Source organism: Callospermophilus lateralis, unplaced genomic scaffold (genome assembly GCF_048772815.1).
Source record: "Callospermophilus lateralis isolate mCalLat2 unplaced genomic scaffold, mCalLat2.hap1 Scaffold_408, whole genome shotgun sequence".
Taxonomy (NCBI): Eukaryota; Metazoa; Chordata; class Mammalia; order Rodentia; family Sciuridae; genus Callospermophilus; species Callospermophilus lateralis.
Genome location: NW_027514360.1, coordinates 181,084 through 207,703, shown reverse-complemented (window position 1 = coordinate 207,703; position 26,620 = coordinate 181,084). Strand labels below are relative to the sequence as shown.

At 36.6% G+C, this 26,620-nt stretch overlaps 1 pseudogene; it reads left to right on the top strand.

Annotated features, from left to right (window-relative positions):
* LOC143386551 (teneurin-4-like) overlaps positions 1-26,620 on the top strand; it is a 183,576-nt pseudogene that overhangs the window by 109,233 nt on the left and 47,723 nt on the right.

Below are 26,620 nucleotides of genomic sequence, written 5' to 3'. Positions count from 1 at the left end.
ATTAATACAAACTCTCATTTGTTTTGCCTGCTTTATTCCCCCTTTTTTTCCATTTTGATATCAGAAGAAAAAAATAAAGAAGAAAATGCATAAAAAAGACACAGGAACAGATAAGAGAAGAAAAATTGTAAGACCACAAGCATATGGAAGAGTAAGTAAAAAGGGTCTTCTGTCCTGTACCTTATATCTGGGAATGATTTTATTGTGCTTCAGAGTAACAGGTTTATAACTAGACAGGGCCCCTCCCTCTGTGAATTTCTCCACTGATTAACTTTCCAAACGGTTACTAAATTTAATAGAGATCAATCAGTGGGTAGTTCAATAAAAGTTTGTGGTGCATGAAGTGCCTCTTATATAAAAAGATAAGAGGTTAGGAGATGGTTAAAACACCACTATCTGAATTGTTCAACATCCTTCATTCAGAGCACATGTTGAAAACAAAACTAGTATCCTGGGAGACACCTGACCTTTGTCCAACAGCTGGAAAATAGTACCCTCCTAGGAGTAATAAGAATGTTGGAAGTTCATTTTCAAGTGTGAGGTTCCAGATTAGTTGGTAAAATGATCCGTTGCTTCAGGGAGAAGATAAAGATGGTCTGCTGCACCCTAGAGGTGGTGCCTCAAGAGGTATGTGGGCTCATGATTCTTTACACTCTGTAAATGGTGTGTGAGCATTTTGTGAGCTTGTTGAGAAATTATGGAAGTAAACACAATAACTTGCTGTACCTTTTGATCACTAGCACCCTGCAGAGTTGCTACAAGGTGTAAGCGCTCCATAATCAGTGTTTCTTCACAAACCATTATCTGCATTAAAGGACTACTTTGAAAATAGAAAAGAATTATTTGTTGAAACATGAACCTATAGACATGATGTAAAAGGGAGTTTTTAAAAAGGAATTTGGAGTCATCATCAGTGATAGAATAGACTGGCAGACTCCAGGTGTTACCAGATCCAGGTCCAGTAATTCCTCATTACTGGAAAATGAGTAGTCAGGAGATGTGAATTAATGGAAAATAAATCAGGTTTACTGAAGATCCAGCACACTGGTAGAGGAAGGGGGCTGTCATCCTCATAGTGATCCTCTTGGGAATCTCAGGGACACAAAGGATTTTTATAGGGAGAGAATGATGGGATTGTGAGGCAGTGGGAGAGGTTTCTCTAAGCATAACTTTTGTCATTGAGGGTGCGTTTCCTTTTCTTTCTTTCTGAATGGACCATCACAATGGAGCTTGACTTTCTGGGGCTAGTACCTATACTTTTTTTGAATCGACATATTTCTTTCTGCATGGTAAATTTCACAGAAATTTGCTTGTTTTGTGTTGGTATATAGCTAAAGACTAAGAAGAGGCATGACACATTATGATTTTATCTGAGAATCACCAGATGTTCTGGGTTTTGTAAATCTAAAGGAACATTATACAGCAGTTAGCCACAGCTTCTTTCCAAAATTTAGAAACCTGGGTGGAAGAGAGGGTGTAACTCTGTGGGGGTGCACAGGGAGGAAAGCTGAAGTAACTACCTAGGACAGCTCCCAGTGTTGATGTCCTCCCCACCTTTTTCTTTTTTTTTAAATAGAATTTTTTTAATATTTATTTTTTAGTTCTCGGTGGACACAGCATCTTTGTATGTGGTGCTGAGGATCGAACCCAGGCCTCACACATGCCAGGCTAGCACGCTACCGCTTGAGCCACATCCCCAGCCCCTCCCCACCTTTTTCACTGATTTTTATTAATGAATTCAGAGGCACTTTACCATGCAACTGAACTTATATATTTTTAATTTTAAAAACGTTTTTGTTCCAGTCTCTCAGTAAGTTATTGAAACTTGCCTCAAAGTTGAGATATTCTGTCACGGCCTAATGAATAGATGAGGTGACAAGTATACACCACTGCACCTGGATAAGGGTGGCAACTGTTACACAGAAGCAGTCCTCATTTTTATTTTTTAATATATTGTTATTAAAATGTTTAAACACTCACAAAAATACAAGTACATGGAATACCATCCCACCCTTTTCTGTTATCACACTGTTTAAAAACTTAGCTCTAAAGTACTAAATATGGAAGGATAACTCTTGACCAGGCCAGCATATGATGAAATGTACAGTATGGATTAAAAAAAAAAACTTTTAATTTAAAGAAATGTACAAGCTTTTGAATTTTTCTGAAAATGAACCTTTTTTCATATGTACTTTATTATGGATAGAAGAGGAACGATGTAAATGACAAGAAGAGCTCATGGAAAAACAGGAGGTGAACTTTTAGCAGATTCTGGATGGAGAGCCAAGGTAAATACAAATAACATTTAATCTCAATTCAGTAAGAATTAAAAACTTTCTGCTTCATGAAAGCAGGGTTACATTCCCAAGAGGCTGGACTGTGGTACCTGAAGTCTTCTGTACCATCCTGGATGACATCACCTGCTAGCCCAAACCCATCCTGGAAGGGCATCCAGCAGCAGGTAGGGAAGGCTCTAGGGTGACCAGGGGTAGTGGGAGGTGTTTCATTCTTTGTCAAAAGAAGTTCCAGGGGACCAGCACAGTGTTGCTGAGGAAGGTTAGGGTGAGAAGGAAATGGGGGAGGGGAGACCATTGAAGCCTGTTCAGGGTTTTGTGCAGAGCAGAGTAAGTGGAGTCTGGGTGTTTGGTGGGGGCAGCAGCTTTTCAGAGGTGATAGCATGCCAAGCTTGGGAACTGGGAGGGCTTCAGGGTGTGGGAAGCACACTTGGACTTGAATAAAGGAGAGATTTCTTACATAAATAAGGTCCGGAAGCGGTGTCATTTGAAGTCAAGGTTCAGAACGTGAGCTGTCAGTGGTTGTGTTTCCTCAGAAGAAGAACTTGCAGGTTTTTAGTGAAGGTCTGTACTTCACCTGATTAGTCTCAGGAGTGGTTATTTTCTTTTTCACTGATCGATCATCCCAGTTCAACTGAATGGTAGTGGTCCACTCTTTTGTATGCTAAAGATCTCCACATCCATGCACAACTTAATGTTGCCAGAAACATTTTGTGTCCTTCTTTCTTGACTTTTATTTGGTCTTTCCTAATAAGCAGAGTAGCTGTCCAATGTTGTTTATTAACATGGTCCCCAGTGTCTATACAGACATTTAGACAACTGTAGATCCTTTTTGAAGTGCGTGATGAGATGACTTTGAGTCCAAATAGAATTCACGCATGTGCAATTAAGTACTCAAAAGTATTTTGAGCCTGAGGGGGACCATGACATTCTCAAGTAGGAAAGAAAAAGGATGCTGCAGCATGAGTCTTCAAGATATCTCTGAACAGAAAAGCATTATATGTTGAGAAAAAAATTAGCTATGTATTGAGATTTGTGTGTATCTTTTCTAGGTAGAAGAATCTAGAATTGTTTTAGTTTAGCCTTGATCTGACAGTACTGTAATAATGGTGAGGACATTGCCTTGCCTTTCCTTATCTTTCTTGCTTCCAGTTTCCTTCTGTATATAAACTTAAAAAAAAAAAAGTCGAGATTGAGTGTAGTTCTTATTTTCTCTCTCCTTCTTTTGTAAATGATGTTTATATTTTGACCAGGAGAAACTTAGATGTACCAGAATTGTACATATTTGTGGTAGTTAAATATATTAACGTGGTTATTTTAGCTCATTCTGTTTGTGCTCAGTTTTGATAAATGTATCCCTGTTGTCTGAATGCTTAGTAACACATTGTGGTTGGTATTAGAAGTGTATGGAAATAGCAGCACCCTTGCCTCTGATCGTTGGCCTTGTAGTTTTCAGGGCTTGCTTGCTGAGTAGGAGTTTTACGAGCCTCAAGTCAGTGAACTGGTTTCTTGTGAAGAGTATTTCCTGATAGGGTTGCACTCTAAATTCCATTTCTGTGTATGACAGGTTGTGTTGATGGGATGGGACCAAGTATAATGGGAAGAATGCTGCTCCAATGCTAAGGGAATGACTCCTAGAAACATCAGTTCTCACACTCAAACAAAGTGTGATCTTGTAGGTGCTGGAGAGAGAATCTGAGGCTGACCATGAATCAGTGGATTGGAGACACTTGGAGACCCTGCTGCAAGCTAGGAGGCACTGGTTTGCAGTTGAGCAGAAAGGCAGTGTGGGCTCTGGTTCAACATCCACTTAGCAGACACCATCACCAGTGCTTAAGGATGAAGGAGAGCCCCCCGATCTGGATTCTGCTTGACTCCAGGGGAATGACACAAATTGGAGGTTAGTTGTGGCCTACATGATGGGGAAGTGTGCTCCTGAATATTGCTACTGGGAGGACCACCTGCCTTCTACATGCACCACAGGGCTTTGGATGCCTGGAAGCCCTGGGATGTGTGTTTAGGTATTAGTGAGCAGCAGGAAAGTGGGAGGCAGTGGGAGCTTCCAGAAAGGGGAATTGGTAAAATGCAGGGCCCTGTCAGGACAGGGTTCTTGTGGGGATTAGGCTGGGAGTGCTGGGAGGGGAAGCAGTGGGAGGCAGTGCAGGGGCTACTGGCTGAGGAGTAGCAGTTTGAGTCTGGACATTGGCGGATTGATCTTTGAAGAGGTTAGAGTATGCCAAGCCTGGGGACACACACCTGTAGGGATGTGTGTCCTCAAGGATGTAGGGCCTGTACCTGAGGGTGAGGTAGGATTATTACATGGAGGAGGAAGTGTTTTATGGTGACGGATTGTGGACATTGGTTAGAGAGAAACTTCCTTTTGTTATTAAGCATATTGAAATAGCAAATATGAAATCCGGGTTCTGAAAATCATTTAGCACTTTTTTTCCTCAATGAGGAGTTTCCTGCAAACTTGTGACTTTTTCATTGTAGTCAATAGGTCATAGCTGGTTGGTAGGGTTTTATTGTTTTGTATACCAGTGACTCCTATAATTTAAAACAAGCTTACCTTGCCCAAAGCTCTTTTTGTATCTCTTCTGGTACTTTGAATTTTATTTTACCTTTGCCAATAAACAGTGTCTTTCCACTGACATTTGTCATCAAGTTGTGCAAGCTGAGTACTCAGTAACTTTGCTTTCTGTCCCATTCAATGTTTTAAGCTCATCCATCTTAAAAACTACCTTGCCACTGAAAAGCTGAATATCCAGGTGTTCTGGTGTATATGCCAGTATTTTGCACTTTGTACCCTCAACCCCGACAACCACAGCATGCCAAGATGGAGGATCCTATCTTGGTTAGACCTACAGCTCCAGGAGCAAAGCTTCTTCCCTTTTTGTGCTTGAAGAATGCTGGCAGGTGGCTTGGATCAGGGAGGCACAGCAATTGAGAAGCAAGATATCACAGGAGCTAGAATAGTGTCTGGATCTTCTAAGAGACCCTGCAGTGTAGGCCCCTCCCTCAAATTTCACAGGTTGATTCTTTAGGAGCTCAGGTGTATGCCTGAAGCAAGTGAGATTGATCAGTACCGTGAAGTGGACCTTCTAAAAATCACACGTAGAAAGAGAAAAAGGAAAGACCAATATCTAAGATCAGTATTGTTAAGAAACAGATGTATAGGGGCTGGGGTTGTGGCTCAGCAGTAGAGCACGCGGCTTGCACATTTGAGACCCTGGGTTCGATCCTCAGCACCACATAAAAATAATTAAGTGAAATAAAGTTATTGTGTGCAACTACAAGTAAAAAATAATTTTTTTTTAAAAAAGAAAGAAACAGATGCTTAGTGCTAGTCTGACTTACTCATATACTGAGGTTTGGGGTTGAGAGAACAGGAAGTTGTTCTGACCAAGGAAGTACAAGCTGTGAATGGATAGGGTCTTCGTGTTTTTGAAAAATTAGAATTTTCTGGTGATTGGTCTTTGGCTAACACCATGCACCCCATTTTCCAAGAACAGGCCTTATGATGATGACCCTGGTAGGTGATCACTGTGTGTGTGAGTATTGCATATCGTGACATCATCTCTGCTGCTCGTGACATCAGCATTCTGCTCATGAGCCATTATCAATGTGTGCCTCTTTGGTAGATCTGTTTGGAGATGTGGAAGTTCCTGCAGTACTGTTTGCTAGTCAAGACATGATGTTGTTGGTCCTGGTGCATCAGTAGCTGATCAGAGCAGACTGTGTACTTGCATCTGTATTGGAGAACCAGCCTTTGAACATGGACTTGAGGATATTTGAGGAAGGAAGCTGTGACATACAGCAGAATTTGAGCAAAAACAAAGATGGCAAAATGGTTATTGATATTGTACTTGGGATAGATATTTCAAAACCCAATAATCTACTAATAGATGTGAAAACCATGACTGACGTGAAGAAAGTGAGGAGTTCTGGGATTCTTCTGAGAGAGTGCCAGTAGCCCTCCACTCACTCACTGCACTCTGTACTGCCTTCTGGCGACTTATGAATGAACTCTCTCCATAGCCTCAGTTGATACATGTGCAATGTTTCTTTCCTCTGGCACTTAAATCATCTGATGTTTTTTAGGGCATAAATATTGTTTTTAACTTATTCCTCATTGTGAGAGAATTCTCAGAAACTTCAGGGCATTTTTATATATTCCAAAGTACATTTCTTCCTGTAGCTACTGCTTTACCCTCTTCCATCTTTGTAACCAGTCAGGTGGCTCATCACTGTGTGATCTTCTTTCTATTTTTATGTGATCCCTGTTTGTTCTTCATTTTTCTCTCTAGCTTTTTCATAGGGTATGAAACATTCAACCTTTTGCATTCTGTGTCTGATTATATCACTGATCATGTCATTCCTTGTTCCGTTTATAACTTTGCTGGACATAGCAGTCTTGGTTGGTAAGTATATACTTTCAAACTTTGGAATACTTTATTCCAAACCCCCTTGATTTTAGAGTCTGAAGTGAGAAGTTTGAAGTGAAGCTTATAAACGTAAATTAAATTTATACAAACAAATATAATTTTATATAAATGTGACCTAATGTTTTTTGTGTGTATGTTTTACTATTTTTCTTTATTTCCATTGTTAGGTCCTTTGGTTATTATATGTCTTTCAGAGCTGCTTTTTATCTTGATATTTTTTCTTTGGGATTCTGTATGTATAGTGTATGTATATGTCTATCTTATTTTTAATGTTTGAATTTTCTTTTAGTGTTATTTTATCAAAAAGGTTAACACCATTAGCCTGAATCTCTATGTTCTTCTCCACCTTTGGCCAAGATTTTCTATTTGACCTTGAGCCCAAAGCAGTGATGTTTGCCAACCATGTACTGAAAGTTTTGAAAATGTAAGCAAAAATAAACTTTCCTTCTTAAAATTGTTGTATGGTATATTAGTCATATTAATAGATAATTATTAACAGGGAAGGAGATACTTTTTAATCAAATTTTGAGCTTTTGTTTTTTTTCAGTTTATTCTTTTCCAGGTTTTAGGGCTATTTTGAAGTGGAACTTAATGTATCTCAATTTTATATATTAAGATTTACATTTTCATTTATACCGGTTTTGCTTCAATGTTAAGTTTCTCTTCAAAGTCAAATTGGAAAAAATTGATTGAGACTATAAATTTGATCCATTAGATCCTCCAGGAAATATTCTTATTTAATATGCATAAGCTTATCTCAAGTGATTTGGAGAGTTCTTCAGGCTGGGCCACTTGCTTTGAAGAGAAGGAAAATTTAAATTAAAAGCTTCAAGTTATAAATGCATTTTGGAATCAACTCATATCCTTCTCAGCTATATTGGTGTTTATATATTGTGACTTGTTAACCACCTGTGGGAAATTTCACTGAGCTGTTCCTATTATTATCTTGCAACTGTTGTTTTAATATTAAGTGATATCTTTCTCAAGACAAATCATAAGTATGTTTTCCACTGATATTTTGTAGCCATATTCACTACACAGTTTTTAGATAACAGATACTTTTACCTCTAAATCTATTTTTCTGACAGGATACAGTAAGCAAATATCTTGTGGATTTGTATGGAAAACCTATTTTTTGCATTTAGCACTATTTTGGATGCTGGAAAATATATAATAGCATTTTTATTTGGTATTTAATATTTTTTACTTTTAATATTGGACAGGTTGTCTATCCCTTTCTGTTTTAGAACATGAATATATCTGTAGGGATATCAAATTGGGGTTAAAATAAATAAAGGACCCAAACAAAAAGCACTTAAGTTAGAAAGCCACAGGCATTATATAAAGAGCATAAATCATGCTGTCTTTAGTTAAGTGGGTCCACATTTAGAAGGCCAGGGGCTCACCCTGCTTATGAATAGGTTGAGTTCTTTTGTGAGTCTTGAGTGTCGTAATCTATCTATCTATCTATCTATCTATCTATTTCTATGTTTAGTACAGTAATATATATATGCAGAAACACTTACACGTACATGTTTATGTATGCAATAGGGCTTCCAAGAGACAGAGCATCATAAAATGATTATAGATATTTGTAGATTTTTAAGCTGAAACATAATCAGTTCCCACTGGCTATTATTTTTTTCAATATTTTTAAAATTTGTGCATTATAATTGTACATAACAAGGATTTGTGTTATATATTTATACATGGACAAAATTTAACAATATAATTTGGCCAATATTGCTTCCCAGCACTTCTTCCCTCCCTGTATACCTTTAAACCCTTGGTCTTTTTCTTTAATTATCTCCCTTTGATTTTCCTGAGATTATCCCCCACACCTTTCTATTTCTTTTTCCATTCTAGCTTGCACATATGAGAGAAAGCATATGATCCTTGATCTTCTAAGTTTGACTTATTTTGTTTAATATTATGGTCTCCACCCATTTTCCTGCAGATGACAAAATTTCATTTATTTTATGGCTGAATAAAGTTTCATATTATCTCACTTCTTTTTGAATTCTTAGCATTAGGCACACAGGGAAGCTAGTGTTAGTCCATCATATTGATGATAGTAATAGCATAGCCCTCCTTTCTCGTTTGCCTCCAATTTTGGTGTTCCTCGTGTGCTTGCCATGATCCTTGTGGGTGATCTTTCATCCTTGTGGTGGAATAGTATAACTTGCTGTAAGGATGAAGGATACTAAGCCAGAGAAGGAAACAGATGGCTGTGGAGGGAACTCCATTAGTTTGACTCCATGCCCATCATCTTTTTTCCTTGAGAAGCATGGGTGCCAATTTTAAGCCATAAAATGTCTGCAGTATGAGGATTCCCTTCATCTTATAAAATTTTATTCTTCTTGTCTGTATCACAGTATTTTTCACACGTGAACTATAATTCTGTATGTAGTGTAATTTTGATAATTATTTGACTTTCTCATTTTTTCTGGTTGGGGATATGTTAGTATTGTAATAAGGTTTTTCATTAATGAAATAGGTGGATTGGATCAGGTGATTTCTAATTCTGCTTTCATCTTTGATACACCTTTTAATCTTTTACAGTTACTTGATATGTGTTTTTTTTTCCTGAGCACCTAAAAACATTTTTTATTCATTCTATTTAGTTGTACATGGCAGTGGAATGCTCTTTGACACATCATACATAAATGGAGTATAACTTCTCATTTTTCTGGTTGTACATGACGTAGACTCACACTGGTCATGTAGTCATATATGCACATAGGGTAATTATGTCAGATCCATTCTGCTATTCTTCCTACCTCCATTCCTTTTCCCCTCCCTTCACTCCCCTCTGCCTTCTCCACAGTACCTCTGTTCATCCCTAGGAACCCCAACCCTTATTGTCAATTAGCATCTGAAATTCAGTGAAAACATTCAGCCTTTGGTTCTTTGGGATTAGTTAATTTTGTTAAGCATGGTATTCTCCAGCTCCATTCATTTACCACCAAATTCCATAATTTCATTCTTATTTAAGGCTGAGTAATATCTGGTTGTGTATGTATACCACATTTTCTTTATTCATTCATCTGTTGAAAGGCACTTAGACAGGTTTCATAGTTTAGCTATAACATTGTTGTGGCTGCATCACTGTAGTATTCTGACTTTAAATCCTTTGGGTATGAACTGAGAAGTGGGATAACTGGGTCAATTCCAAGTTTTCTGAGGAATCTCCATGCTGCTTTCTCTAATGATAAATTGAAAATTTGCCTTCCCACCAGCAAGGTATGAGTGAACCTTTTTTCCTACTTCCCCCCAAGATTTATTGTTGCTTGAATTCCTGATAATTGCCATTCTGACTGAAGGGAGATGAAATCTCAATGTAGATTTGACTTGCATTTTTATAATTACTAAAGATGAACATTTTTCATATATTTGTTGATTGTATTTTTTTCTTCTGTGCAGTGTCTGTTCAGATCCTTAGTCCATTTATTGATTGGGTGGTTGTTATTGTTATTGTTGTTGTTATTATTATTAGTAGTAGTAGTATAAAGTTTTTGAGTTCTTCATATATCCTGGAGATTAATGCTGTAACTGAGGTGCAGGTGGTAAAGATTTTTCTCCTGTTCAGTAGGCTTTCTCTTCATATTATTGTTTCTTGAACTGAGAAGAAGTTTAAAGGCTGCTTCTTTGATTCCATCCCATTTATTGATTCTTGATTATACTTCTTGTGCTTTACAGGTGTTGTTAAGAAAGTAAGTTCCTAAGCTTACATTCCTACTTTTTCTTCAGTTAGTTGCAGGGTCTCTATGTTCTAATTTCTAAGTCCCTGATCCACTTTGAGTTGTGTGCAGGGTGAGAAGTAGGGGTTTAATTTCATTTTGCTACATGTATTTCAAGTTTTCCCAGCACCATTTGTTGAAGATGCTATCTTTTCTCCAGTGTTTGTTTTTGGTGCTGTTTTATAATATTAGATAACTGTACTTATGTGGGTTTTTTCCTGTGTCTTCTTTTTTTTTACCATGATTCTAGTACTGATTGTGATGCCTCCTGTATCACTTTTTTTGCTAATGACTGCTTTGCCTATTCTGATTCTCTAATATTTCCAAATGAGTTTTATAGGTGATTTTTCTATTTCTACAAAGGAACTCATTGGTATTTTTATAGGAATTGCATTGAATCTGTATAGCACTTTGGGTAGTATGGTTAATTTGACAATATTAATTCTGCCTAACATAGGCAGAATTAGGGCATGGGGGATCTGTCCATCTTCAAAGGTCTTTAATTTCTTTCTTCAGTATTCTGTAGTTTTCATTGTAGAACTATTTCATACCTTTTCTTATATATATTCCGAAGTATTCTATTGTTTTCTGAGGCTATTGTGAATGGGATATTTTTCTAATTCTCTTTCAGTTCCTTTGCCATTGATGTATAGGTACATAAATTATTTATGGGTGTTAATAACCCAATGAATTTTGTTGTATTGTATCCCTGTTCACATTTATTTCTGAAATTTTTGCTCCCCTGATTGTATCTGTGATCCAGTCCTAATCCAGAGTTGTATATTTTAACCTCCATACATTAAAAAGTTTGTTTCTTGTCATTAACTTGTTATTTCTTTCATTTATGATCCGATAGGGCGCAAGAAGTTATCTCTATTTCTTGCATTTACCTTGTACTCAAAAATATGATTTTTTTTTGGTTCAAGGAATTGAACTCAGAGGCACTTGACAATTGAGCCACATACTCAGCTTTATTTAGATACAGGATCTCACTGAATTGCTTAGCACCATTTGTTTGCTGAGGCTGGCTTGGAACTTGCAATCCTTCTGTCTTAGATTCCTGAGCGGCTGGGATTACAGGTGTACTCCACCACGCCTGGCAATAAGAACTATTTCAAACAATGGTCATTGTTTGATGGAGAAGCAAATGAATTTATTGTTGATAGATTAAATAGTCCATAGATGTCTATTCAGTCTATCTGATTAATGTTTTCTATTTAGTTCTGAAGAAGCTAGGCTGGCAAGTTTTTCTTTTTTGGGTGGGCATGGTACAGAAAGGTTTCCCCAAACCTCAGCAGTGCAAAGAGTATGCAGTGTGGTCCTCACAAGGCCTTTCATCTGCCACAAAAACTCTGTGTTCCATATGTGGCTCCCTCCAATTGTCACCTCATTACCCCCCCCCCCAACACCAGACCATTTTATGGTAATCTTGTTTTGTTTAAAAGCATTGACCGAGGTGTTGGGTATATGGCTTAGTGGTAGAGTGCTTTAGCATGTATGAGATCCTGAGTATGGTGCTTATCTCTTTAAAAAATGACTTACCAAAATTATTCTTGCCAATGAAAAAACTTATCAAGGGAGATTGAGGGATACTGGTTGATGTGGGCCATATGTGGAGGTCCTGACCTGAAAGCCTAGAGAAGCAGAGAGTCCATGAGTGTCTCCAAGCATCTATTCACTCATTTTGCAAATTTGACTGAGTCCTGGAGGCTAAAGTGCAAGTCAGTTATGTAGGCTAGAACAGTGTCCAAGATAGTATGTCTGGTCTCCTTCGTTTCAGTTAATATTTAGGGGTAAAACAAATTAAGCACAATAAATACAATAAAGAAGGCCCAGTAAAGGATACAAACTAGGCATTCAGTGTTCACGGTTCCAAGGCTGGCTTGCTTCTGAGTGAGGGCTTCATTATCCTGTGATGGCAGGAAAAATGGAAGCAAGTTGCTACCAGAGGCATTGGATTAAGTGCAGGGATATGAAATAATGCCACAGGCCCTGAGGGGAGGGAGCAAGATCAAGGGAGGTACAAAGAATTACGAAGATCAGTGCCTGGCCATGGGGAGTGTGGACCATGGTGAGTATTTTGAACTTTATTCTAAGAGGAATAGGAAGTCATCTGTGCCTGAATCAGGGTGGGTGTCATGGATTGGCTCCTGGTATAAACTTTCTTCATTGAACTGATTTTGTTTTAACCCAACTGTTATGTTATTCTCCCATTTTCATTATATCAAGGTCTCTAATTTTGTTGGACCATTCATTTAATGAAGACTTTTTGTGATCCTTTTTTTTACCAAGTTTCTCTGGTTCTTCTTGACCCTAGTAGCTTGAAAAGGTGCATGCACATTTGAAGAAACCATTGCTTCTTCCAGACTTAAGGACTTATTTCAGGATGGGAAAGCTTTTTCCTTCAGAACAGTATGGGAGGGCATGCTGACCTAGTATAGCACTGGTCTAGTGGCATGGAGCAACATCGTTGTTATCTAAGGTTGAAGGATGCATTGCTTCTCTTTTAGCAGGCACAACTTTTGGTAACATGAGAATCTTCATGGTCATTGGTGGCTAGAGCTATGGGAAATCTAGAGTTGCTATGAGGACTACCTGGGTCCTAGATAGTGCCTCTAGATCCATACAGAGAAGATTAGAAAAGGTGAAAGACATATGGACCAGGCAGTGTGCACACTTTGGTGCAGTGTCAGCTGCAGGCATTTGCAATGTAGAAAGGCTACATGTGGGCAGAGAAGTAGTAAGGAAAAGCTAGGACCAAGGACAGAAGCCAGGGCTGGCAAAGAGTGCCTATGAGGTGGGACCTAGTTTGTTAAAGCACAGGACGGTAGGATCAGATCTGATTGTAGACACATAGGGCTTCAGGGAAGGACCAAAAGCAGAGCTTTGCCTGCCTGCTGTGTATCTACAGCTCTGGGGCCTAATCATGGATGCATTAAGCTAGAAACCTCACCTGTGAATTCAAGTATGGTGGAAGGGACATGGAGGTGTAGAGGATGGCTGTAAACATGCACTATTTTTTTGTGAGTGGAGCTGAGGAGAAACGTGTGCAGTGGCACAGAACAACTCTCTTCAGGCAAAGCTACATGGTGGTGGTGATGGTTAATGGGACTCTGGGTGCTTACATATGTTAATATCACCATGAAACAGGCTGGTGACACATGTGTATGTAACTTCAGAGGCTGCTAAATATGGCGCGCAGTGGCTCATGACAGGTGTTGAAAGTGGTATTGTGCATGTGCAACTGTCAGTCCAACATCTGGCAGGGTGCATGGATATGGCTGCAGGTGTACACCCATCACATGGGATTGTGCCTCCAGTATGGGCTGCAGCCTTCATGTTCTCTTGCACAGGAAAAGGCTGTTTGGGGACCTTGGGTCTGGATTTGTGGCAACTATAGCTGAGGTTATCTTGGGTAGGCAGAATCTAGAGGTAGTGGTACAGGTGCTTGGAGACTGTGAATGCAAACACCTTTGAGGCTTTTTGTAGTAGGGAAAGATGCAGGGTTCCTCTGTGGCTGTTGGTTTCCTCAGTGGCAGTCTGTTTGGATCTAGCACCTGAGGTATGTAATGGCAAACCCTGAGGGAACGCCAGAAATGAAGGCTAGAGTTGTTTACAGGAGGAGACAGTGCAGAGGTTGTGGGGGTTCTGGGCAGAGTAGCCACTGGGGACCATGATTTCTTCTGCTGCAAGTTGATCCATGTGTTGCACCACTTCTTCTTTGTTTCAGGTCATCTCCAAATAGCTCATCTGTTCTTCTCAGTAATCTGGGTTGGGAGAAACTGAATCAGGACATTTTGGTACTACACTGGAAAGCCTAGGGTGATGGTTGTCACACTATTCTCCTTTTGCTTTTGAGTGGAACTGGTGGGCTGCTTACTCCCTCTTTGTGTTGAGCAGAGCTATGTCAGGGACTGGATGACGCAGAAGAGTGACAATAAAATTGCTTTTGGTGCAGTTATTCTGTTGTTTTCTTCTAATCTGTTTCTTTAAATTAAATGCATTCCTGAATTTTTCCAGATTTTTTTTAATGGACATCTTAAGTCAGGGATCTCCTTTTCTGCCATTTACTGAATAAAGTAATAGGAAGAGTGCAGTATTTGTTTCCTGCTGTGGACATAGGCAGCTGTGCAATGGCAGAGAGGATGAGTCCTGCCCACCCAGGTCTGGGTGTGGGGGGTTCTCACCTGCCCGCCATTGAGGCCCACCTGATCCTGGTGGGTCATCTCACTCACTGTGTGGGTATTGGGTGGTCTCAGGGGAGTCCCATCCGGTTCTTGATGGGGTCTTTACAGAATAGCCAGGCGCTGATCACAGTACAGGGGGCGGGCCATCCAGGAGCCAATCACCTAGGGCCATGCAGATTGTGGAATGTGCACTTGTGTTTATCATTGTCACCTGGCAACGACTATTTTGCCAGTTGGTTGGCAGATAGCTAATGGAAGAGGTGCTTTTGTAGGCCACTTGGTAGAGGTTGTTACCTAATTGTCTTTAGGATGGATAGAGCCTGGAGAAAGTTTGTTTATATAAGCCTGGGAGTCAAGTTTTTCGGATATAACCCTCTTGGGAAGATCCACCAGGCTGCCAAAAATTGTGAATTGGGAAGAATTAAACGTTATCTGGGACGTGGATGTCATATTGATAGCACCGATCATAAAAATAGGTAATAGGGTCTGGGAGGCCAGGGAATGAGGGGTAAGGGACCAATGGGCTGATGGAATTGAAGCCTGCACCATCCAGGCTGTGCCAATAGGAGCAGAGCAGAAAGGATAGCAGTTCTCCTTTCACCAGAATATTTGACTTTAATATCCTGTGGAGTCCTCAATATCCAGGACCTGCACACCTTGGAAGTTCCGTACCCAGGACATCTAATGGGCAGCTAAACAAAACCAAATTTTTAACTGGTTTCCCAGACACTTAAAATTTCCCTATAAGGTCACTGATTTAAAAAAAAAAAAATACACACAACATCTTTTAAAGTACACATTTTCAAAAGCATTGAAAAATGTTGTGTCCTGAGAGCCTCACAAGAACTCTGAATTGGGAAGATGGCTCCATGTTCTTTCTTCTTTTTTAATTTTTAAAATTCCTTCACACTAGTTTATTTAAGGGTACACTAAAATAAGATTTTACTTATTTCTCACATGCTTCACTCACTAATTTATCAAATTCTTAGGATAACTCGGTGTCATCTTGATCATCAAACCATTTTCATAACAACAGTCTTGACAAGCCCTGAATTTTCTGCAAATACTTCATTAACTTCAGTTAGTGAAGTTAACTACCTTTAACTACCTTTCCACAGAGGACACTTGAGTTCACTGGCAGCTTTCACATTTTCCAAAACAACAAACACAGCATGCTATTTCAATTTTGTTATCACTTTAGACTAAAGTAAAAAAGCATTTGCCAAAAGATTCTCGCACAAAATTCCAAAATTGCTAATTCCACTGTTCCAGTATCCTTTCCTGTAGTTATCCATTACTGTGTATCTGTTCAAGCATGGAGAGTAGAGCATTGGTTGAGAGCATCTAGGCAGTGCAGGCTCTCAGTCACCAGGGCCAAGGGAGTAGCACACAAAGGATGCCTAGTCTGTACAGAGCTGCCTGCTGCTGCTCTAATGTAGCTTGCCCTACTCTGTTCTGAAGGGAATAAGAGTATCAAAGGTAGGCCCTGCTTGTGGTTTGTGCAATAGAATACTCTTTGACCCCAAATGTGAGCGCTCTCTGTGGTTATCAGTTTCACAAAAAACAAAATATCAGTACCTTTTTTTAGTTCCACACACAGTCATTTAGGGTCATGATGAAACTAAGAAAATGTTTGCAATGAACAAAGACTTGCCATTCTGTGTATCAGAATACATTATTAACTTTCACAAATTACTTGTTTGCCAATGACCAAATGATAAGTGACTGGAACAGGATAAAAAGAATACTCAAATATCTGGAAGAAGAGTAAAATGGAATTGGTAGGTAGTGGCATGCACAGTTTTAAATGTGGCACAGAAATTATCATTAAATCATCTATTTGAGGAGCAATAAACAGCTCAAGCCATAATCAACAGCCCAATACCACTTACTCTTCATCTTCAAAATATTGTAGCTGAGAAATTTATTTCATTTGTTAGACTTAAATTCCTTCTATTGCCAAGGACATAAATATTTTTTCTATGTTCATATGTCACTATCACTTGAGCATCTGTAAAATTAGAGTATTTTATCTGATTTAAATTAGAATTCCAAGGTTGGAAATGTAGCTCAGTGTTAGAGCACATTTTGCATGGCAAAGCAAAGGGTAAGGGTGCAATCCCCAGCAAAACAACAACAATAACATTGTCATCATCAACAACATAATAAATTTTAAAAAGAGAGGTAGGAAAAAAAGAAGTCTTCTTTCAAATTCATTATTTCTTAGAACACCTTTGCCAACATGAAGAAAGCATTTATATTTTCTTCTATTACATTTCTATATAGATATCCTATAGTGCATTTCATCTGTTGTAGATATTACTACACATACATTTCTCATATGTATATTTTACTTTAAATATGCAATTATAAGTTATTAATTTTGTTTTGGTGAGAATAGAAGAGAGCAAGTATAAAAGATTATTACTACTGAAAAAGTAGTGCTTTACTTTATAAAAGTTTCACATAAAAATACTAAACTTCTCAACTTTAGTATTTTTAAGTGAAACTTTTATAAAGTAAAGTATTAAAGAATTATTCTTTAATTCTATTCATTTGTACTCATAAAATGAGTATGTTTTTAATGCGCAAGAAATGCACAGCTACTTATTTTGTATTTGACATATTCTACTATCTCAGAGAACTCTTACATAAAAACTTTCTAGGTGTTACTAGTTAATTAAAACTGAAGTGATAGGACTCAATTTCAAATGAAACAGTTCTTCCTCCTTTTCAATCATGCATTCATGGAGGTAAGAAATTGTAAACGTCCCTTGTGAAAAATTAAGACAGTATTAAATACTGAACATTGAAAATACCTGATTCATATATAAATCCCATATATATAAATACTGAATTAATTTAACCATACTAATTCATTTAGGTTCTTTTTCCTTTGGCATTAAGTTTGCTTTCGGTTTGGCCTTTTATTGTTGTTATTTAGCCTACTTTACCTTTCATACTTTTAAAACTGAATTTAAATGCCATCCATGTCATGAGAACTGCCATAAATCTATTGTTTGTCTCACATTTCACTTAAGGTAAGGCACCATGAATTATGATGGTTCTTTATTTTGTTTATGAAGAAAAAATTAAATGCTGCCAATTATAGTTGTAATGCAGCCCGAATTATTGGTGGGATTCCATTGTCAGTGTTGTTAAAATGATAAGAAAAAAAATCATCTTAGACTCATTGAAATACATAGTTTTTAAAATATATTTTTAAAAATCACTACAATACTACTAACTTATTAATTGAAATACTCTTAGTTGATAAAAAGCAATAATATTGATTACAATAGCTACCAATTATGGAGCTGTTGCTTGTGCTACAAACTCTTCAGATGTTTTACATAGATTCTCCATTAAGCATCCTGGTAGTATCCAGGGAGATACTCAAAATTTTAATCCTTACTTTTTAGGAAATTGAGGGAGAGTAAGACTGTGGGATAACTAGTACATCACAGAGCCTAAAGTAGAATTCAAACTGAAGATGAGCTAAATCTCAAGTCCATCTTCTTTCTAGGCAAGTGGGCTACTCTGCTCTGGGGATGTGGTTCTGTGGTAGAGCCCTTCCTTACCTAGAATGTTTCAGGCCTGGGTTCCATCCCCAGCAATATGAAAACAAAGCAAACAAAAATAAGTAAAATCAATGGAACCAGTCACAGTCGCACATACCCATGATTCCAGTTACTTAAGATGCTGAAGCAAGAGCATTGGAAGTTTAAGACCACAGTGGGCAACTTAGTGAGACCCTGCATCAAAATTGTTTATATAATAAAAATGTGCTTAGGATATGACTCAGTAGTTCAGTAACCCAGGGTGCAATCCCCAGCAGTATCAGAAACAAGAAATAAGAAGAAAATGTCAGTGGCGTAGGCTGATCATTCATTAATAAAATAAGTAATGACAGCTACTAAATAGTGTACCTTCTTCATAAGAAAATAGAGGAATTATGAGCTTTTTAATGTTTATAATTGCATAAATAGTAGTATATTTCAAAAGGTACCTTATGAATTCCTAATAAAGCTTCTTACTTGCACAGAACCCCTCTACATTATGCCTGTGCCTATGGCAATCCAGCAGTGGTGGCTCTTCTAGTGAAGAGGAAATGTAGCATCGACTTGTGTGACAGTGATGGCAACACACCATTGATGAAGGTAGATATAGCCAGTGGTTTTGCAGGAAATGAATTTGATGAAATGCTTAGAAGAAAAATTGGTTAATGCCATTTAGCTATAACTAATGAGTAAAACGTGAAATATTTTTCTTGGATTTCCAAAATTTACAATCTATTTCTTGGTTAAAACCAACAGGCCCTACAATATGAGGAAGAGGAATGTGCAATTATTCTTCTAGAACATGGTGCCAATCCAAATGTTCACAACAACAAGGGTGAAACTCCGCTCCACTATGTTATATTTTATAGGAACACATTAATAGCAAAAAAACTGCTTTCATCCAATGCAGATATTGAAGCCAAAAACACGGTATATACATCAATCACCATTATTTTAAAAATATTTAAAATGTTTCTTAAAATTAACAGTAATGCATGTTAAAAAATACTGATTATAGGCAAATTTTCTTTTTATTAAAATACTAGCAAATGTTGGAAGTTCTCCTCGTATTCTTCCTCCTTATTTTGTAGCTCATGTGTGTATTTAGTTTGTCTCCCTCAGTTGATGCAGAATTCTGAACTTCAAGCTTCTGTGAAAGAACCTGATGCGGTCCCCTTGAGCCATAGTACTGTGTGGTGTGGTGTGCATGGTTTGCTCCCACATGCTGGGCACACATGTTCTTCAGTTTGCTACTGGCAACTGCACCACTTACTCCAATCACCTACTTTACCTCTATAAATGAGGTTATAACTCCTCTTTTTTAATATAGTGTGATAAAGCTTTCATGGTGGTTTCTACTGCTATATAAGAATATGGACTACATAATATATTATGAATCTCTTTCAAATGGGATTAAATTTTTGAAATTAGAGATTGGCAGTTAAATAGTTTTCTATATATATACTATAAAAATCATGTTCCCACTGGAATTTTTGAAAGGCTGATTAGGTCACTCATTGCTAGAATAGATAAATTATTGCTAGAAGTAGATAACTCATGGATTTCGCCAGCTGTACTATGTATCAGTCTTCAGCTTTGTTCCTTAAAAATGCCAGTATTTAGTATCTTTCATGATGCTACAAGTAATCTGTGTAGATCAACATAAATCTTGATGATACACAAAATTTCTGAATTAAATTTTGCCTAAAATTATAAGTAACTTTAAGTAGCAATTAAAGTGGATGAGAGTAAAAAGAATTTTGGAAAATAAGCAAGCATTATGTTACCAGGATTGTCATTACAAGTGAGAATACATTTTCAATGTTATTTTTATTAAGAGTTTATAGTTTTACATAGTAGTTGAATTCATTCCCCCAAAATCTTAATGCATGGAATTCCAGTTGAGTCCTTGATTCCCTCTTTTCCATCTGTCTACCCCTTCTCCTCCGTTCTCCCCCTCCTATTCTCCTGGATCTCCTTTCACCTATTTATTTATATTTGGTTGATTCTTTTTACATATACATAAGGGTGCAATTCCCTGTGGTATATTTATGTTTGCATATAACATGAATTTTAAAGATTTCCTTCTTCATTGCCTTCCCTTTTTCATTCTCTGTGCCTCTCAATCTTCTTTTTCTTCACTAATGATCTTCTTTACATCTTTTGATATTCTGTTCTTCATTTCCTTTTCTTTAATTAACTCCAGCTTCCACATATGAAACATTTGACCTTTGAGTTTCTTATTTGACTTATTTCACTTAGCATGATATTCTTGGATACCAACTCATTTACCAACAAATGACATTATGCATTTTTATGGCTGAGTAATACTCCATTGTATGTATGTGCACCACAATTTCTTAATCCTCTCATCCATTCACAGGCACTTGGGTTAATTTCATAATTTACCTGTTGTGAATTGTGTTACTGTAAACACACATGTGACTGCATTAATATACAGTTACATGTAAAATTTTGTTTTACTAATTTTGGGAAAATACTGAGGCATGGGATAGCTGTTTCATGTTGTGATTCCCTTCTTAGATTTTGGGGAATCTCCAAACTGTTTTCCAGGGTGGTTTTACTAGTATGTTGTCCCACCAACAGGAACCCGGGCCACATGCATGCCTGGCGAGTGTGCTACCACTTGAGTAACATCCCCAGCCCCACATTCTTACCAGTATATATTACTGTTCGTGTTCTTGATAATTACCATTGTGGCTGGAGTAAGATAAAGTCTTAGTGTAGTTTTTATTTGCATTAACATAATTGCTAGAGATGTAGAAGACTTTTTCATATATAGTTTGGACATTTGTGTTTCTTTTGAGAAATTTCTGTTTAGTTCTTTTGCTCAGTTATTGACTGGGTGGTTTTTTTGTTTATTTGGAGTTTTTAAAAATATTTATATTTTAATTATTATTGAACACAATACATTGATTTTATTTATTTTATGTGCTGCTGAGAATTAAACCCAGGGCTTCACATGTGCTATGTGAGTGCTCTACCACTGAGCCATAATCCCAGCTCTGTGTTAGTTTTTTTTTTTTTTTGAGTTGGTTATTTCTCTTTGTTAATCCCATCTCAGTGGATTAGTTGGCAAAATTTTTTCCAGTTGCATAAAAATAATATATTTTTGTATTGAACTTTCTGACATGTAAGATAAATATCTCATCTTATAATAAGAGAAGACACAGGAACAATTATGAAAAAGCAACATAGTTTACTCAGACTATCAATTTTAAGCAGAAATTCCTTACATTGGAATCTGGGATTCTGATTTCATAAATAAAAAAGAATCAAGTGGACTTGTATAACATGGAGAAAACTTCCATGTTGCTGGAAAGCTCTCAGAAATATATTCCTGTAACTTCAATTGTCCACATGTTTATATCTACAATGAAAAATCGATGTCAAGTAGGTGTTAAGCAATGGTAAGGCTATTTCTGTACTACTGGACATACCATGCACAGTTGTGTAAATTTTCTCTAACAGTAAAACAAGGAATCTTTTCTATGCAGTTTGGTATTTCTGGAAAAGTAGACGTTCTTCAGAATATGATTGATACACCCTACTAGTGAATTGAGAATTTGGCTTGTTAATGAAATATAATACTTATATCCTTTACTAATATGTATTAGAGAATGGGGATATTGGGATATAAAATACAGTTTATGTCCTCAAGATGCTCTTGGTTGAGGAGGGTGCATGTTACATAACTCCAAGATGCCGTGATGAATGCTTGACAGCGGCAAAGATCCATGGAAACAGTAAATGTATGAAGCAGTTTTAGAAATGCTGGAGTTCATGTGGCCACTCTAGGCAGAGGAGAGGCATCTCAAAATGAAAGAGCAGCATGTATGGAAGCAGAATGGGAAGAGAAGAGAGTGGCTACTCGTAATTTACATTATTATTATATGCTTATGTTCATACAGTATTTTGTAAGGTTAACTTCAGTTGAAAAGTAGTAATTTTGTGAATAAACTATATTTGTTGTTTTTCAGAGTGGCCAAACACCACTTTTACTCGCCATAAAGAAAAACAGACAGATGATGGTAGAATTTTTTATTAAGAATAAAGCAAACGTTCATGCAGTTGATGATAACGGAAGGTATAGTACTTTATATTTTTTTGGAAAAATGTTAATATTGTAGTAAAATCACTCAAGTTAAAAATATTAAATTAATGGGAATGACATAATTATTGGAATAGAGTGAAATTTTTGAACATAAACTAAAATTAAGGAGAAAAGCAATTATTCAAACTGAGCAACATAAATAAGAGTTTGTAGTATGATTCATATGCGCTTATAATTATTGGCTGATGATTACTATTTGATTTTGTTGATCACATTATGTTAGCTAGAGTTTTCATGTTTTGTAAAATATAGACTTTTAGTTTGTGCTTTTATTCAGTATTGAACTTTTTAAATTTTCTGAAATATTTCATCTTCTCCTGGTATAGTTTTCTTTTGGAAATGCTGTGTTGAGTATAAATAAATATTGAAAATTATTTTTTCCTTTATATGACTATTTGATTTAAATTACTTAATTTGTAGAATATTGATTTCAGATTTTTCCTAAATGACGTCTAATTAGTCTTAACAAATTTTGAACATTTATAATGAAAAAGAGTGTAACATATGCTTGAAATCTGTTTGCAAGATTATACATGTAGCATTGATTTCAATGCCTGGCAAATGCTTCTCAGAGTGAAGGACTGAAGCAACAATTATTATTATTATCACCAGTGCTACTGTTATTATGTTATACCTGCAAATACCTTTTTTACTCCTTGACCTTTGGCTGACTGTGAGTTACAATATATTACATCACCCTAAGAAAGAAATGGAGCTTTATTCATTGAAATCTTTGCCAACTTCAGATGAATGACCTCATCATAATTATTGTTCATTGAAGGATTTTAAGTTTGTAACTCTCCCCTTTTGGGACACGTGATTTATTTTTTATGTGTTTGTTTTCCTTTTAGACTTACAAATGATTTAGAAAGATAAAGATTTGATCTTCCAAGATGTATGTGTCTGTTAGTGTATGTAAAGATAAATGTCAAATTGGTAAAATGTATTACAATGGCTTTTTAACTAAATTTATTAAAATACCTAAATTTGAAGTTATCTCTCTTATTTTAGAACAGCCCTTATGTTGGCTGTAGAACATAAATCAACACAAATAGCTGAGCTGCTTCTTCATTGTGGTGTTAATGTGTCTGCTTCAGATAATTGTGGAGAGATTGCCTTGTCTTATGCCATTGCTAGAGGAAATACTGCGTAAGTATTTATATTACAATACCAATCAACATTAGATGTATATCCACAATAGTTACACCTGTTGCATCTTATATATGCATCTTATTTCATAGCATAACTATGTATGGAACCGTAGTGAGTTAGGACAGTTCATTAGTCGGAAACCCTTCGAAGTCTAGGCAAGAAACAGTGATGATACTTTGATTGGGCCAAGAGAAGGAAGGGGAGGGGTAATGGAGGCAAGAAAGATGGTGGAGTGAGATAGACATTATTACCTTGGTACAGGTATGACTGCATATATGGTGCAATGGTACATCTTGTGAAATCAGAAATGAAAGTTGTTGCAGTTGTGTCAAATGAATCAAATTGCACTCTACTGTCATATATACATAATTAAAATGGATTAGTTATTTAAAAAAAATTAGTAGTGATGTGAGCATGAGTCACCTTCAAGGTTTGTTCTCTCCTCTCTCTTCCCCTTCTTTTTTCTTTTTCTTCTCGTGCATCCTGGGAAATTTTCCTACCACTGAGATACACCACTAGCTAATATCTTAGGACTTTGTAAACCTTTATTCTTAGGGTTTCCAGCATTATCCAATTCATTTCAAGCATATCCCCTTCTCATAGGTACAGATAGTATCACACCTATGATTTTATAATTTGCAATTTGGGTCTTGAAATTCCCTGTTTAGCTGAAGTTAGCTATTCTACCATCCCCCTTTAATTTATCAAGGACCTATTGATCTCCTTGAAGTGTAAGGAAGATAATTCTGTAGTCAGATGGAGGAAAATAAATAGATTTTTAAATTGTTCCTTTGTCTCTGTCAGTTCTGTTGCTGTGGTGTTTCTGCCAGACCTGGCTCTGCAGTCTGGTAGTGAATAGCTTTTATTTCAAAATACCCTGACTGATCCAATCCCTGTCTTCATGGTAACCCTACACTTAGACTCAATAGTTACAACAATCTTTTTGGTTCTCATGCACTCATGCTTTTTTATTCAACAGTTGTTTCCAAGCAGAAGCACTCTGCTTTGACAGCTTGGCCTCTAGCTTTGGCCAACAAATACTAAGCACTCTGACCCTGTCCCCCCTTTAGGAACCTTATGTGGAATCCCCATATTAGCCTTACCCTTTGTGTGGTGCATTATCCTTTTAGGACTTTGTCTTTTCTGTCATAAAAATAAAATCATTCAAATCCATTAGAAAGCTTCAAGTAAAGCTTCAAGTAATCTCTGGAAGAGATCAGAGTTTTCTGTCATCTTGGCTAACAGATCTGTGCCCTAAACCTTCCATCCCTTGAAATAGATTTCCTTTGACTGCAGGGGGTTCCACCTCACTGTTTTCCATGGTGACTGCCAACTTTAGATTGGCACTTCTAGTAATTTTCCCAAGTAATGGCCAATTTCCAATCTGTTGGAATCGCTGTCTAAAGTTTTCAGCATTTATTAAGGTCTGCCTCAAAAGGAATAGATTAAGCAGATTCATTGAATCTAGGAGAGCTAAGCCCCATCATGACTCCTCAGTATCCATTGTGTTGAAGAAAATTTTGTGTTCCAAGTCAGTTGGAGATCAACATGGAAATGTAGCTACACTTGTCTGCTGATTCTGTTCAACTAGGTAGAGAAGAAATAGTAGTAGTCCAAGTTTTTGGCATTTGTTAATTTCTTGCCTTTGTTATTATTGATTAGTCTCACAGAAGGGGATGATTATATTCTCTAATTAAAGAAGATATTTATAAATAGAGTTATAAATTAATTGTTGATTTTCTCTGAGTTATAAAGCACAAAGAAGAGCCCAATTGATCATGAAAATTAGGACTCAGGCATTTTTTAAAATAATTTTAACTTTTGAATATTAGAACCTTGAAAAATACACATTAGTTCTAGTTGAGATTGTAAGTAGTTAAGTATGCCATTATTTTACTATTTTGTTTAACATGTTTCAATATTATCTTAGTAAATCTCCATAACAACCTGGTGAACTAAAGTGATACAACCCTTATTTTTTAGAAGGCCTTAAGCCTAAGAGAAAGAAGTTGTGCAAGAACAAAAAAACTATTTTTTACAGAGACAGGACATTTTCTGAGTTCAAGCTACACTAGTTAATATATTTACCTGTCTTGTTCTCAATTCATGATCGTCTCATCTTTTTTTTTTTCTTTAATTATGTGTGCAGTGACACATGCATTTACTCCAGCTACTTAAGAGCCTGAGGCAGGACAATTGCTTGAGCCAGGGTATTTAAGATCAGCCTGATCATCATCATGAAATACCATCTCAAAAAACAGAAAAGAACATTGTATAAATAATTTTCAAGTTAACAAAATGTTTATAGGGCATACAGATTAGGAGAGCATATGAAAAATTTCTGATACTAGATCTAAAATATTATTAAGTATTGAATTATATTTGGTTAGTGTTTTCATATGAGTATTAAAATACCAATTTTATTACTTTTTTCAAATATAGAAACAGGAATTTAATTCTTCAATACATGAAAGGAAAATCTAGAACATCAGTAAATTTCAATCCAGGTAAGACTTAAAAAAATGAGTTACTCTTGGTGTTCATGCCCTGTATAAATAAGAGTAAGAAAGTTTGATCAACAAAAGAAAAGTGGAAAAAAATAATGATCAAATTCCATTCATATTTTTTATATCTTTCTTGCTCATACAGAATTCAGGATATCTTAATAATTAACTATTAGAAATTTATCATCTAAATGATATTGTCTGAAGAAATTTTACATTAATTTTGACCCTGAAATTTTATGTCTTTGCAGAAGTAAGAATATTTTTAAATTATACATTCTGTTTTGTATATGGTCACATGATAGCAGATTGGACTTGTTATAAAACCAGGTGTTCTTGTCAACTTTTAATATCAGCTCCTATTGAGTTCCTACATTATGAATTTCACAGTGATATTTCTATACACACATATACAATACTTGAATCCTGACCACTCTCCTTACTTCCATTTTCCCCTCTACTCCCTTTTTCATCCCCAGTTACCTACCCTCTTCCTTAATGTTTCCCTCCATCATTTTCTAGTCATTCTTATTTTCTTCCCAGATTCTACATGTTACAGAGAGAATGTGATAATTGGGGTTTGTTCCTGATTTTTTCACCTTA